The 13062-nt window shown below is 40.2% G+C and overlaps 1 long non-coding RNA gene across 1 annotated transcript; it reads right to left on the bottom strand.

Moving 5' to 3' along the window:
* Positions 1 to 2403: 2403 nt before the first annotated feature.
* Positions 2404 to 3158, bottom strand: LOC142638765 (uncharacterized). The gene is made up of 3 exons (XR_012845047.1): positions 2979 to 3158; positions 2721 to 2900; positions 2404 to 2645 (listed from the first exon to the last, which is right to left on the bottom strand). It is a non-coding gene; the product is annotated as an uncharacterized LOC142638765 (long non-coding RNA).
* Positions 3159 to 13062: the final 9904 nt, after the last annotated feature.

A 13062-nucleotide genomic window follows, 5' to 3' on the forward strand; every position in this document is an offset into this window, starting at 1 on the left:
TGTGTGGAGAAATATAGTCTGCAGGTTCGGGATTCCAAGAACAGTTATTTTGGATAATGGCCGACAGTTCGACAGCCAGGGATTTAGGGACTTCTGCTCGGGACTCGGCATCAAGAACAAATTCTCGTCACTTGGACACCCGCAGTCAAACGGACAAACAGAAGTAACTAATCGAACCCTGCTCAGGATCCTCAAAGCCCGGATAGACGAAGCCAAGGGTGCATGGCCGGAAGAATTGCCCAATGTCTTGTGGGCCTACAAAACGACGGCAAGAACCCCAACGGGAGAGACACCTTTCAGGCTCACCTATGGCACCGAAGCTGTAATTCCCGTCGAGGTAGGGATGGCCAGCATCAGGCGAGAAGTGTTCCACGAGGAGGACAACGACGACCAACTTCGAATCAATCTGGATTGCCTAGACGAAGTTAGGGATAAGGCCTCGGACGTAACGAAGAAGTACCAACAGAAGATGAATGAGTATTATAACAAAAGGGTCAAGCTCAGAAGACTAGAAATTGGCGATCTCGTCCTACGCAAGATGACTACTGCAACTAAAAACTCCGCCCACGGGAAGCTCGGTCCCACGTGGGAAGGACCTTATAGGGTCGTGCACTACTCCCGACAAGGTAGCTATCATTTGGAGACCCTAGACGGACAAAGACTCCCACGACCCTGGAACATAGAACATTTGAAGAAGTACCACCAATAGATATAGATCAAGAATGTACCAATTCCTCAAAATTAATGAAATGATGGTTCAAACGATGTGCTCATACAGGTACCAAGTATCAGAGAATTAGAAATACAAAATTTTCCTAAGTAATAAGATTCCGCATTGACGGATGTACATTACTGACGAAGGCAAAAGCACAGAACTTTTGTCTAAGTAATAAGATTCCGCATTGACGGATGTACATTACTGACGAAGACAAAAGCACGGAACTTTTGTCTAAGTAATAAGACTCCGCATTGACGAAAGTACATTACTGACGAAGACAAAAGCACAGAACTTTTGTCTAAGTAATAAGATTCCGCATTGACGGATGTACATTACTGACGAAGGCAAAAGCACAGAACTTTTGTCTAAGTAATAAGATTCCGCATTGACGGATGTACATTACTGACGAAGACAAAAGCACAGAACTTTTGTCTAAGTAATAAGATTCCGCATCGACGGATGTACATTACTGACGAAGACAAAAGCACAGAACTTTTGTCTAAGTAATAAGATTCCGCATCGACGGATGTACATTACTGACGAAGACAAAAGCACAGAACTTTTGTCTAAGTAATAAAATTCTGCACCGACGGATGTACACTACTGACGAAGACCACAAAAAAAAAAAACATTAGAAGGCTTAAGTAATAACGTTCCCATCAAATGATCGAACATTACTGACGGATGCAAAAAAAAAAAAAAAAAAAATTCTATATAGCAGAACATGTGAAAGTAGATATTATATTATAAAAGCCTAAAAACCAGAGGCCATTGTTTGTGCGAAAAACGAAAAAGAAACCCATAAACACTGGGCTAAAAATACACATAGAAACCTTTAAAATGTTCTGGAAAGCAAGCCTTACAACATCGGGCACAAAAAAAAAAAGAGAGAGATAATTTTTGCTGGTCAAAAACAGGTTCAAACGTCCGGATCAATATCGTCTTCAGCGGGGACGTCGGGAGCAGGAGCTTCAGCGACTGGGACATCAGGAAGGCCTTCAGGAGCGTCAGCAGCCGCGGCTTGAGCAGCCTCGTCAGCTGAGATTTCCCTGTCTACCTCTTCCATATCCAAGGTCTCCAGGTCGATCCCAGAAGGATGCTTGAGGCAGTACCTCCGTAGAAGCTCGAACCCTTTGAAGTACCAGCTGAAGAGTACAGAGTTGTACTCCTCCGTCTGCTGGAAACCTTCAATCGCTCTGGAAGCAACGACTTTGATTTTTTCCTTCGCAGCTGCCAGCTCCCCGTCTTTTTCAAGCACGAGCTGCTGCTCTACCTTCAGTTCGTCACTTAACTTCCTAGCTTCCTCCCTGGCTTGTTGGGCATTCTCCATCGAAGCAATTAGTTCTCTCTTCATCTTTGAATTCTCCATCTCCAAGACCTTGATCCGGGACAGCGAAGACTCAACCTTAACCTCCTGAGCAAGATACTCAGAACAGAGGTGAACAGTCTCCCCCAGCACCTAAAAATATACATGTTAGTTTATACACAGCGACATTTAGCTCAAAATAAACCAACGTAAAAGACACGTATGTTACCTGGACGAGCTTCTGGAGATGACGACCCATCAATTCACTTGTGGGCATGCCCGAGAACACTTTCAGGTCTTCTCCGGTCACGACTCCACGAGCCCGGTCCATCGCCAGGTTCTCGTCATCCCAAATGGTCGACGAAGTTGTAGTCTCCTTCCCCCTCTCCGCTGTACGAGGCCTCTTCGAAGCAGGGGTCGGGATCTCTTCTATTGAAGTAGCCGGCGAGGCCGTCCTCGTAGTGTCGGCACCCGAAACCACGGGGGTAGAAGAAGTAATCGGGGTGACGGAGGTAACTTTCCCTTTCACCCGGACCACTTTCTTCCCTATGTTGGACAAAGGTTCGTCCTTCTTGGATCGCATTTTCTCGTACATACCCTTATTAAATTTAGTCGTCATCTCTGCCATAGAAGAAAGTATTGTCAAAAACAGAACAAATAAATACGAATGTAGATCTGACGAACCCAAACACTTACTCTTTTTCCCTTCAATATCGAGGCTCCGGAGGACGAAGGGAGATGGATCGGGGCCTAAATTGTAAAAAGCGAGCGTCCGAGGATCTACCAAGTCGTCCCAGTTTTCGATGGACTGAGCATACACAATGGCTGCCTCGACACGCTCCTTGTACCTGCTTTTTAGTTTCGGTCTCCTTTTGACTACAAAAAAAGGAGGAGAGATTAGCAACGATAACATCGGATTCAATAAAGAAGGGAAAGGAAAGGATACTGACGCACCTAAAGTCGGGGTTCCCCACCGACGAAGCAATCGGGGGATATCTCCCCAATCCTGGTTAGAGGGGGTCTCAAAGTCGTCCCCTGACACAAATATAAATCTGGACTTCCAGTATCTGAAGGACGAGGGTAAGCCCTTGACGATTCTGGTTCTTCTCTCCCAAGGTACTAGCTCATAATACCCATACTCCTTCGACTTTTCAAACGGTACAAGTACACAAGCTCGTTCACCTTGATCATATCCCCATTAGCAGCCAACCATATCTCCATACAGTTGACTACTATCCTTCACGAATTGGGCATAAGCTGCCCAGGAGCAATACCCAAGTAAGCTAAAAGCTCCATCACAAACGGGTGAACGGGGAGCCTTAATCCACAAGTGAAAGCGGCCTCATAGAAGCACACTTCACCGGGGAAAAACTGACAGGCCCTATCATCGTCAGAAGGCCGACGAACCCGAACTCGCTCCTGGAACTGAAACCTATCCCTAAACCTACCCACGGCATCGGCATCTAGCCCACACGCCTCCACAAGGGCGTGGAAAGCCTTAATCTCTCTCAAGGACGACGCGGCAGTATCCCCTTCCATAAGATCCCCACTAGACGATAACCCCGTCTCAAGATCGCTAGACCTAACTTCAGACATCGGCCGTTGTTTCTTCACCAAACCCTCAAACCAGTCGACTGACCGGCGAAGCAGGGGAAACAAATCGCCCAAAACAATGCCTAAGCCACTACCCGCAAAAACGAAACCCTCCAAATTGGGAAAAACACCTAAGGACCCTCCTAAACGAGCAAAAAGAAAGGAAATCGAAGGGCAAGTTTTTCTAACTTCTAAGCTACCGACCATCGACACCCAAACAAAGCACAGGAAAATAGGAAAGTACTGAAAAACAACAACAAGCAGAAACCAAAAGGAAAAGGGAATCAAACGCCTGCAAAAACAAAAAAAAAAAAGGGAAAAAAGAGAAATAGAATAAGAAGCATACCTCAAAAAAGAAACAAGAAGCCCAACGCGCACCAGCTCAGAGGGAGATGAAGGAATGGGTGAGAAAGAAATAGCTAAGACAAAATAAGAATGAGAAAAATGCAAGATAAAGCAAGGGAGAAGAAGTTTAAAAACCAAATGAAGGTGAAACTGAAAATCGGCGGGAAACCCAAGGGACATAATTCTCCGCCAACCACATCATGCCACGTGGCCACAACCCACATAACGCCGCCACCACGCATTCAATGCGGCACGGAACCATAAAAAATAAAATAAAATAAAAACTGTTCGGTTTCCACAATCGTCACTGACGACCGTGAAACCCGGGGGGCATCTGATGGGACTGACGAGGTGAAACATGGACGAGGTGGCCTCAAGGACGAACATAACCCGTTATCGTCATCATCAGAGGAAGAGTTAAGGCCATTGAATGCTGCCAATAAAGCCTCAACCGTTACAAGACCAGCTGGACGAACTAACGGGAAGGCATTAACTCCCATTACTCCCCTGAAGACGTTATCAGAAGAGGCATTAATGCCCCAACGGATACAATCCCCAAGGGTATATAAAACCCTTTCAACACCAAAACAAGGTACATACAAAAAAAGAACTACATCACAATTTTAGCTATTTTTATTCCTAATATCTCAACAACTGTCTTTTTTCCGTACTGACTTTATCATCGGAGGTGTTGTGGCAGGCACCACACCGGTGACCATTTGATTAAATCCCTGCTCCCACAGGTCCGTCAGAGTGCCTCCAGGAGCCATCTGGACGAATCCTAGCAAATCAACGAAATACAACTTCATCATGGGGAATTAACATGTGTGGACTTGCTTGTCTTCAGGGATGGCTACTAGATTCAGGAAGGGAAAACTTTTTGAGGTATAGGAGAAAAAGGCTAAAACTGGATTAAAGGAGGGTCTTCTAACAAGGAAGCGGAAAAAGGACAGTGAACCTCTTCAGGAGGAGACTATGGTCGTTTCTTCAGTTCCTAAGTCTGCTATCTAGTGCTCGGCGTCGCCTACCTCGTCTCTAGAATTGATAATTCCTACTAACGAGGTTCTTAAGATGCGTGGAAAAGCTAAATTCGTCCTTGGTACCTTCTGGGATAATGCCGATGTTGTAGTAACGAAGGCTCACGATGCCATCGACGTAGACGACCTTGAGCCTTTGACAACCAAATCATCTCAAGAGTTGATGTCATCTCATGTTCACAAGGTTATGTAGGTAGACCTTTTCTCTTTTCTCCTATATATATATATATATATATATATATATATATATATATATATATATATATATATATATATATATATCCTTCTCTTTGTTTCCAGGTGTTGGGTGAATCTTTGTACCTCTCAAGGAAGTACTTGTCTTATGAGAAGAGGCTCGCATCTCTCGTTCCCCAAATGGAGTCCCTCTCTTCAGAGACTACCCTACTGAAAGAGAAAGTTTCCTCTCTTGAGAGCGAGGCGACAAAAAAGCAAGATCGTCTCAAGGTTCTAGAGAAGGATATAAGTACTGAGAAAGCCTTCTCCAAACTGAAAGATAAGCAAATTGAGGAAGCTTTGGCTAAGATTCCGAAGGCTGGGGTCGCGGCAATAGAGAAGTTCAAGGACTCTGATGAGTATTCTGATAAGCTATGCGACTACTATGTGGAGGGCTTTAACCTCTTTGGCAAATACTTGGCTAAGCATCATCTAGAGCTAGACTTCACCATGCTTGACGTGGAAGAGGTGGAGAAGGAGATCTTGGCAGACCATCCTTCCAAGGCCATAGCAGAGAATGAGGGTGTGAAGGAAGAAGCTGCCAAGGCTCCAGTAGACCCGTCTTCTTCTAACTTTTCTTAGAGCCTTTTTTTTTTTTTACCTTTATCATTTTTGTAAGACAAAAACACTGTTCCTTAGGCTCGTTGTTTTAAGCACGTTTATTTTCTTGCTTCTTTGAAACAATATTTCTAGGCCCAATTGTTTTGGGCAAGCTTATTTCTATTGATACTCTGCTATATTCTACCTTGTGTTCAAGGTTCAGTTTTATCTTTTCATGGAACTTTCAGCAACCTTGTTATGTATTAACAACTTTTTCTAAGTCATGCATCAATGACAATTTCGTTATGTATAAATAACTTTTCTCTAAGTCATGTATAAATGACAATTGCGTTATGTATTAATAACTTTTTTCTAAGCCATGTGTAAATGATGATTTCTTTATGTACTTGTGAGCACCGAATACTACTTGGATAATGGTATTGGGGCCCCCAATTAATTTCTATGTGGGCTACTTCGTAATCCTACTAATGGGGCTCCCAACTTAGCTTGGTGTGTCTCCTCCAAGCCATAGTCTGGTTCGCTCTCCCTGGTTTCCCTCCGTTCTCAGCGTTTCCTTATGTCTCTCTCTTTATAACTCACTTCCTCCCTTTCTCCAATTCTTCCAAACCCTTTTCCTTTGCCTTCTTCTCATTCTTATAGTCTCTTTTTAGTGGGGTTGTCATCATTATCTCCCCACTTATACACATATTCCTATATTCATCAGAACCCCAAGGGATCCTCATAAATTTAGAGGATTCCCTTAAACTTGTTCCAAATGCCGAATAGTGTTCGGGGGTGGCTCCCCATTGGCACTATTAATCCTCAGCTATCGATCTCAATAGGGTCGCGTCTTACCCCAACCACCTTTGTTATCGGTCAATATCTAGCCAACCACTTAGGAACTTCACAAGTGCCATCCCCCACGACTATGGTCCTTATTTCAGGATTGGGCCTACTGTAATAAGGCCTAAGGCTAACTCCCCCCATGCATATCAAGCTTAATTCACTTGACAGGCCTCAGGCTTCATGCTAGGCTTTAGTCAAGTGGGCTAACATGGCCACCTGGGCCCAACTCCCCACAATATTAATAACTTTGTTCTAAGTCATGTTTAAATGATAATTGTGTTATGTATTAATAACTTTTTTCTAAGTCATGCATAAATGACGATTTCGTTATGTATTAATAATTTTGTTCTAAGTCATGTTTAAATGAAGATTTTGTTATGTATTAATAACTTTTCCAAAATCATGTACAAATGACTATGTAGTTTACAGCTTTATAATAGAAATATCTGCAATAATGACTTCTGAATAATACTGTTCCTCATGCTTTATTGATAGAGAGATAAAAACATCTCATCATGTATGAAATGGAAAAATAGACGAAAATACATTTAGATAAAGATAGGAACTTTGGAATAGTTTGGTTTTCTTATTAATAATATTTCTTTAGGTGCTCTACGTTCCATGGAAAAGATAGTTCTTAACCGTCCAATGTTTTCAAGTAGTATGACCCTTTTTTGGAATGACGAATAAATTCATAGGGTCCTTCCCACACTGGTCCTCATTACCCCTGAGATGGGTCTTTTGTTGCCTGTGAAACCTTCCTAAGGATAAGGTTGCCTGTGTCGAACCTTCTTAATTTCACCTTTTTGCTATGTTTTAAAAACCGGACCGGACCGGTCGGTTCAACCGAGAACTGGACACTAATCCGGTCTGGTTATGACTAAAAGGCAAAAAATAATAAAAAACCGGAATTAACTGAGAACCGGCCGGTTAATAGTAAAAACCAGAATGGTTGAACCGGTTTTGTAATATACACTGAAATATGCATTTTGTAGCAAAAAGACAAAAAAACAAATAAAGCATTTTTTTTCTCAAATACACCATGAAAAACTATAAGAATGATCACCCAAGACTATGGAAATGCAAAAACTTCAAGAAAAAAGAGAGAGAGAAAGATAAGATGAGGTAAAGAACTAAAAATTGAAATGTGATACTTGATTATTTTTTAGTTGGATCGTGGATTACCTTAGCAGCTTCAACTTATTGAAATTTTTTTTATTTTAAAATTTGCAGCAAACTTGAGAAACATGAGACTCTGAGAGTTTGAGAGACTTCAAGAGCACCGTTTAAAACCAAAAGAGATAAGAAAGGAGAAATGAGAGTTTGAAAAAAGAGGGATAGGCAGAGTATTAGTGAGTGTTTCTTTTTTCTTTTTCAATGTCTTGCCTTCACCTTCTAGAGCCATGTAGAGCTTACTTTTAAAGTATTGGAACGTGTGTGTGGCTATGAGAATGTGAAAAGCATAGGAATGTGTGTGTGGCTGGCTATGAAAAACGTATGGTACATGAATTGATGAGATAGCTGAAGAGGCAAAGTGACTTTAAAGGACAACTCATTTAATGTAAGGGAAGGGTAAAAAAAAGAAAAAAAGAAAAAAAGAAGAAGAAGGCCATGCCCATACTCAGTAAATATATAAGTATTAAATATATATAATAATAAATATATATTATATATTTTTAATCTGATTCTTAACTGTCATAAACTTTTATATAGAGGTAGTGGGTTTTGTTATTTTTATTTCGTAAATTTAATACATGAAAACTAAACTCAATTTTTTTTTTAAATTATATATATATTGAACTTGAATATTCCTAGTTAAAAACTTAAAAAATATATTTTTTATTTTAAATTAATAATTAAATTATTTATGACATCACCGGTTCGACCAGAAAACCAATAACCAGTCCATTTTTCAGTTCTTTCACCATATCGGTTTTTAAAACCATTCTTTTTTGTCATAGATCTGGCCATTGCTCCCGTGTACTTCGTCATTCGTTTCATAGCTTCATCTCGAACTTCGTCAATCAGGTTTAGATTGTTGCTAAGCTCCTGCTAGTTCCTTCATTCTTCATAGGCCTTAACACGAATGCTTATCAGTCCTACTCTCACTAGGTATGAAGACTTCAGTGCCAAATGACAGTCTGAATGACGTTTCTCCCATTGAAACTCTTGTGGTTGTCCTATATACCCATAGGACTTTTGGTAGTTCCTTAAGCCATGCACCCTTTGTCCCTTCAAGCCAAGTTTTGATAATTTTTAACAGGCTACTGTTTGTCACTTCTATTTGACAATTAGCTTGAGGCTGTCTTGGAGAAGAATAGTGGTTTTTGATTCCGAAATCTTAACAAAATTTTTGAAACTTGGGGTTGTCAAGTTGTTTCCCATTATCCAATATTATCACATTAGGGATCCCAAACCTGCAGATTATGTTCTTCCATACGAAGCTAGTGATTTTGGCCTCTGTGATCCCTATGGAAGCAAGGGGCAAAATAGAGTTGCCACCTAGTTTTTGCAATGGCCTAGAAATCATATATATAGCATCCTTTTGAGGAATGACCTTTTGATCTTACTATCAGAAATATGGGTTTGAAGTTAAGGTACGGTCTTAGAAAGGTGTTAGGCACCCAAAACCACCCAACCCTAGGGTTGGCTTCCCATCATTGTGTCTTATGTCTTAACCCTACAAAAGCACACTCAATACTTGTATCTAACTCACACACACACTAGCATACATCTGTTAGGATTAGTATCCTTAAATCCTATTGTATGATACTATGTATTTTATTATGTATGACTTAATGTTGTGTTTAATAAAGTTGTTTTGCTATTGTCTAAAATAATGGTAACATGAACATTGGGACATTATCATATAGTCCATGAGATGCATAGTATGTGATTTATGTGAAAAGTCACAGAAGATATAAATCACAAGTTCTTTGTAAACTCAAAATGTAGTTCGTAGTCGTGATGAAAATTGGGCATTTCATCTACGAAGACTATAACATATCAACTAAGATAATTTGTCTTGATCATGGAAATGAGGATTTCTAGTTGATATGTTTTAAGAATTAAAACATATTGAACAAGACCGGTGTGAGATTTATTATTCTCCTAACGACTATCAAATGAATAATAAACTCACGACTTATATTTGCATGAACTCTTAATCTTAAGAGAATAATGGACTTGATCATAAGGTGTAGGTTACTTTGATATATTAGGAGTGAGATCTAGAGTAACGGTCAAAACCTCAGTATGTTGGGCAACCACATTTAATGTTGATGGAACATATATTCTTAAGATGGAATTCATAGTCTCTTAATGGAGATACAAAATATTCCATTGAGATAAGTTTAATGGGTTTGTTATTCAGAATGTTAGGCCTAACTACTTTAGTAAATAGTTACTAAAGTATATATTTATGAAATTGGATTTCATAAATATATGATGAATAACTTAAAGGATTAAACCGGGTACTCAAGGATAAGATGTAGTAATTTACAAAGTGGCAGTCTACATTCATGACTTTGTGTTACTACGAATATTTTATGAAGAGGTTGCATGTATAATAAAGTCTTGGGATATAATTTATAGATAAGGCCTAGAGTACAACTATATTTATATAGTGGTATTAAATATAGTTAATGGTAACTTTGGACTTGTCAAGAGTTGATAGAAAAGCCCAAGGCCCATTAGAGCTAGTGTTTTATTGGTCCCTTTTGGTCTCACTCCAAGCCACACACTTAAGCCCAATTGGAAAGGCCCAAAAGGCCAGCCCAATTAGATAATCGGTTAGACACAAAGGGAGATACACACAGAATTTTCTGTAGAGAATTTTGTAAGAACACCATTGTGAAGTAGTGCATGGAAGTGTTAGACACTTTGACATTTTCTCCCTTTGGAACTGATTGAGAGACCACACATTTTGGGCGTTAGTGGAATTAGAGTGAAGATTGAAAGTGTTCCCAAGCGCTTTTGATCTTCAGTTTTGAAATTCACCGCTTCAAGATACACTCTCTTGTTCTTAAATTCTGAAACTTATATAGTACATGTTAACTTATATGAATGAAGTAGATCCGTTGTTTTTCCGCTGCGCACATGCATTTTTCCATAAACATCTAGCAATTAGCATGGCATCAAACATCCCTAACCATACACCTATCATGCTTGCAAACAAAGCCCTACCATTCATCTAATCATGGTATCACATATCAAAGTCCCTAACATTCATCTAGCATGGCATCAAAGTATTCATCACATCACAAAACTTAATCATACATCTAAGCATGCTTCATCACAAACTCAATCATATCATATCACATTTATCCAAGGCAAAAGCGTGTGAGCATTAAAGATCAAAAGTAGGAAAAAAGCCAAACAAAACATGTTATCATCCAAGGCATCAAGATCACAATTATCAAACCCAACCATGCATGTTCATTTGAATGCATGACTTACCTTTACTTACCTAGCAACAACTCAACACCTATGGCATTATGCATGAGCACGTGAATGCATGATCATGGCATTGAAACAATGAAACACCAAGTAAGCCCTAATTCTAACATGTAAGACAAACCAAGCAATTGAACATGTGAAACATAGACATCGAAAGGATAAAAACATTGGAAAAGAAGCTAAAAAAACAAATATGTGAAAGCAGAAGCAAAACAAACAAAATAAAAAATTAGGGTTTCTGGGTAGTTGCTTGCACACTCAAGAACAAGTCTACATGTGCATAATCAAGCCTGCATGCACAGACAAGATTATGCGTACGCAAGTCTTGCCCAAAAAATATTAAAAACACAAAAACATGGCAAAACCTCAAAACGGGAATTCTAACAACCTAACATGCATTTAAAACATACAACTACATAAATTTAACCTAGATAGAAATATTAAAAGATATTATAACAAGAAAACAAGAAGCTCTTGCCTTCCATCTCCATCTTTACCTATTCGAGTGAAGCTCTTGCCTTGGGTTAGCTTTGGTTTCTATCTCTATCTATACATCTTCTACTGCACCTGCATGTTCAATTCTTGTAGGATATGTGCGCAAAATTTGTATAGTGTGCCTGCATGTTCAACTCTCGAAGGATATGTGCACAACTTCTGACTTGTATAGGATTTGTGCCTGCATATTCAATTCCCGCAGGATATGTGCACCACATTGACTTGTACAAAATCTTTGCCTGCATATGCAATTCCAAAAGGATATGTGCACAAGATCTGCATTCTAACTTTTTGACTTGTATGGGATTTCATGCTTGCATGTTCAATTCCTGTAGAATAAGTGCACAAACTCTGTGTTACATGGGATCAATGCTAGCATATTCAATTTCCAGAGGATATGTCCACCACTCTAACTTGTACAAGATATGTGCTTGCATGTTCAATTCCCGTAGGATATGTGTATAAGATTTGCATTTTGACTTTCTTAACTATTTTTGGATGAAAGATCCACTAGGGATGTTGAAGGACTCACTGGGGAGTATGATTCTATTGAAATAAGCTTTAGGTAATGATTCCGACTCATTACGAAGCCTTGATGGTGTATGGCTCACTAAGGAGAAGATAGCTTACTAGAGACTATCTGATGGTGTGTTCGTTCTTAAGGGCGCAGCATTGGGCCTGCGTACGCAGACTTATTCTTGCATGCATAGCCTGAATTCATGCATACGCAAGCTTGATCTTTTGTGCGTGTATCTTTTCTTCAGTTTATGCATGCGCAGGATCCTCTTTGTGTATACGTGTAGAATTCTGCATACCATGGTCTTTCTTGTGTGCGCATGGCACTAGGCAGAAACCCTAACTTGAACATTTTAGCTCCCTTTTCACCCGTTTTTCATTTGTTTGCAATTTTAACATTATCCCTCGCCATTTTTGAACTCAAATGTATGTCTCATGTTATATTTCATCCTTTTATGCATCCAATATCACTTTCTCACCACTCTTTTCTCCTAATCATGAATTAATCTCATTCTCTTTTGTAAGTCTCAACCCCATTATCTGGTACAGGAAGTACTAGCCATGTCTTGGTATGGTACTCTGTTCTGAACGAGGAGACTCTGGGCTATGGTCATGCTAGGGGTTTCGAGCCCGTTACCCATTTGATGGCGAGAGGTTTACTAGTGCTGTCTTGGCGCAGACCTTGGCCGAGAGGAAGTGGGAAACTGCCCACACCTTCCACATTGCTGGCCGAGAGATGACCATCACTCCTCATAACTTCCACCGAATGGCTAGCTTGCGGTTTGATGGAGTCCCGATTAGTCTAGAGTATGAGTTGGGTGTTCAGTTGGGGCCTTTTTGTTGTTCCTGGTAGGGGTGTACGTATTTACCAACGGTGGGCAGACTGTATCTTTGAGGTGGTTGGCTCTCTTTCGAGACTTTGAGAATGCTCAGGCTACCAACTAGGGGTCAATATGCTTGGCTTACTTTACTCC

The sequence above is a fragment of the Castanea sativa genome, chromosome 6 (genome assembly GCF_040712315.1).
Source record: "Castanea sativa cultivar Marrone di Chiusa Pesio chromosome 6, ASM4071231v1".
NCBI classification, from domain to species: Eukaryota; Viridiplantae; Streptophyta; class Magnoliopsida; order Fagales; family Fagaceae; genus Castanea; species Castanea sativa.